General features: G+C 32.6%; 1 pseudogene; it reads right to left on the reverse strand.

The window, feature by feature from the left end:
* Positions 1 to 2,098: 2,098 nt before the first annotated feature.
* Positions 2,099 to 3,041, reverse strand: LOC107764816 (mitogen-activated protein kinase homolog NTF3-like; annotated as a pseudogene).
* Positions 3,042 to 3,711: the final 670 nt, after the last annotated feature.

A 3,711-nucleotide genomic window follows, 5' to 3' on the forward strand; every position in this document is an offset into this window, starting at 1 on the left:
GAATTTTTACATCTATGGAGATATTGAAAAGGCCATCCCACAACATTTTATAAAGACCTTATATATCTCTCAAGAATGATGATTTCAAGGTGCGACATATTCATTCAAGTTAATATGACTGATTTGTTTATCAAGTCTCTACCAATGATCTTTTGAAGATGATGCACATGATTGGAATGTGAAGGTTCAAGGATGCGAATTAATGCTATCATCAGGGAGAATTAATATGCGTTGTACTCTTTTTTTCCTTACAAAGTTTTGTCCCACTAGGTTTTCCTTACAAGGTTTTTAACGAGGCAACCAAAAGGCATATTGTTAGATATGTGTACTTTTTTTTCTTCTCCAGAATTTTTTTCACACTGGGTTTTATTTTAGTTAAGGTTTTAACGAGGCACATTATCTGTTGAATACACATTCAAGGGGGAGTGTTATAAATAGAATTTTATTTAAGGTGAATGTCTATATTTTTGAGAGATTTTAGGGATTTTACTTAGTGGCTAAGTCACTCTTTCCCTATAAATAGAGGGGTTCTATTCCATTGTAATTTATCCTAAAATCAATAAGAATTTCATCTCTACTTTTCTCTGCAATACTCTTCTTCTTCTTTTATTGTTTTATAATAAATACTATTTATTGAAAAAACATGATTTTTTCACGACTAATGTAATTTAACTTAGAAACTTTTTAATGTTTCATTCACTCAGCTAATACAAATATGGTAATGTCCATGACTCACAATGAAATTTTTACATATAATAGTATATATGCAAAATTAAATTTTCAAATAAGGAGATATTGTTAAAAAACTGTCTTTACTAAAAATATTAACCATATCAATGAAATTTTGAGTATCAAGGGGTTAAAATTCGAAGGTTTGAGTTGTGAGGTTATGACACATTTTAGAACACGAGAAATCAAGAAAAAACTTTCTCACTTGAATTGCTTGTTTAGTATGAAAGATGAATGCTAATTTATGTGCTATATTATTTTTGGTATTTCAACTAGAATCTCCATTTGATTATTTCTACTAAGTTCTTCGAAAAAAGTTTTTGTTTTGTTGCTAGTATTCAATAGCTTCTCTTTAGGGTTATGCTGTTGTCGTATCGAATATTTTATTGCAAAGAATTTTCAGTTATCAATCGAACACCTCTAAATATCATCAAGTTTATCTTTTAGTTTAACTAGTGCTCTTGAAACTGGATTAATACGAGAACTTGAAAGTACATTAGAAGAAAGAGCGGAGTAGATAGGGTGCATATACAAGAGTGTATGCAGGGATTTTTATAAGCGATGTCGAAATTTATAGAAGAACTGGAATGTTACTTTGATTATCATACTTTTAGAGAAGAAATAACATTAGTTTATTGGTTTTGCTGAGTCTTAAGTTAAAAAAGATTCTGAGTTCAATTCTAAAAATGTGTTAGTTGAGGTTTGAACCTTTGACCTCTTAGAGCAAAATCAAGCACAAAACCAATACACCAAGGCACATTTTATGTCAAGTGGTGTCATTTTTTCTTACTTATCCGTTTCCGTACAGTATTAATACATATATTTAGTAAAATTTTCCAACGAAGTGGTGTCGCATGATACCGCTTGAGGAAGCGTGCATCCGCCCCTATGCATATATCTGTCGCAGTAATATAATATGCTACGTGTAACGACCCGGCCGGTCGTTTCATGAGTTACCGCTCCGTTTCCCTCATTTCTGCTTCCTTGTGTGTTGTTCAGCTGTATTATATCATATCATATTGGTGTGTTTTGTTCGGAGTGGCCTTATGGTGGAATAAGACACTTACACTATGTTTAGATCATTGTTCTCCATCGTTTTATAACGTATTATATTGTATGTATTGTATCGTTTTGATGGATACAACGTTTGGATAGACTGTATCATTTGATGTTGTTAAATAACATCTTTATTATTTGGTTTGACTGTACTGTACTGTACTGCGAAATTTACTAAAATACTCCTCAATTATTTTAAACAAGATATACATATAGAAAAAAACAACTATAAGAACATACTAAAATAGGTATTCATGTGAATAACATTCTCCATTTTGTTTTCACATCCAAATGAGAAACCATTACTTTTTTTAGTTCAAGGATGTTGATGCAATATACTTCTAACATTATTAAAAGACAGAAAATATTTGATAGTATAAAATTACAAAGAGCTCTAATATAATCTAAACAACAACGTTTCATGGTCCGTGTCTTGAAAGTGACAAGCTGAAGCTCACAGAACTACTTCCACATTTGTTGTGGCTGCTTTGGGATGGTAATGTAGTATTTCCTTTCACATCATTTCCCTTATCGTCTGTTCCCCTAAATCCTCATCCATGTCTAGGTTGATAGAACCTGTGTTGGGGGATCACATCTTGGACCATCAAATCCCATTTGGATGCCAAGGATGTTGATGATCAATTTAAGTTGGTTAAGGCACTACTTACCTGGATAGACCGGTTTCCTTACAAGGAGTTCAGCAAAAATGCAACCAATAGACCATACATCAATGGAAGTTCCATAGTTGTCACAGCAAAGCAGGAGCTATGGTGCCCTATACCAGCGCGTAACAACATACTTAGTCATGAACTGGCCCTTGCCATTGCTTGTATGTCCAAGACCAAAGTCACAAATTTTTAAATCACAGTTAGCATTGGTAAGTAGGTTCCCAGGCTTCAAGTCAGATGAAGAATATTTGCAGAATGGCGATACTTCACACCTCGAAGCAACTAGAATAGGAAATACTGGCAATGGTCGTTTGTGAGTGTTTGAAGGGATTTGATGATCTGATGTAAATTTGTATCCATTAACTCATAAATCAAATAAACATCGTTGAAACTTGTCTTGTGGATTGGCATCATAAGATCTTTCAAAGAAATTACATTTTCGTGCCTAAGATGGCGAAAGAGCTTTATTTCATGCAAAGTTCTCAGGGAGTCAACATAATTATCAAAGGCATTGTTTATCTTCTTGATTGCAACCTTCTCACTGGAGAAACCATTACTAATTCCTATAGATCTCCTTTGTTGTTGTAATTAATTCTCTTTTTTTTAGTATAGGTAAATCTTTAGATGAACTCAATCCACACAATTCAACAGATAGAAAAGTAACTCCATGAAAATCTTAAAATGAGGAAAAAATAAAGAAAAAGATGATATTGTTCCATATCTCAAAGAAACTAAATAATTCCCAACTGAAAATCCACATGAAGTGGAATAACTTATTTACAAAATTGATCCCAAATCCCATGCCATGAACTCCATAACAAAAACCGCTGAAAGAAAAAGCAATTGAATTGGCCAAAGAAACTTACAACTTAATAGCAAGCAATAGAGCACAAGAATAACACAAAAGTGAATGAATAATTGAATTGGGTTTCGCTAGGTAGAGGAAGTTTGATAACAACAGGAAGAAAAGAGATGAAAACTAACCTGTAAAAATTTTGTTGGAAAGAGACGATACGTCGTTGACTAGTTGCACGGCAGAAAGAAGATGGAGACAAAGTATTTATTAGTTTGGTGAATATAATATAAATAATAGGGTAAAAGGTAAAATTAAAATATAGAATAATAAGTGTGGGCATAATTGGAAAGGAAAATACGGAACAATCCCACCACACCGATTTTGTTGTTTCATAAAATGAGATTTTTCATTGTTCCGGAACAATGAATTTAACAATACGATACAATAAGTTTTATATTAACA

Source organism: Nicotiana tabacum, chromosome 16 (assembly GCF_000715075.1).
Source record: "Nicotiana tabacum cultivar K326 chromosome 16, ASM71507v2, whole genome shotgun sequence".
In the NCBI taxonomy this organism is placed as follows: Eukaryota; Viridiplantae; Streptophyta; class Magnoliopsida; order Solanales; family Solanaceae; genus Nicotiana; species Nicotiana tabacum.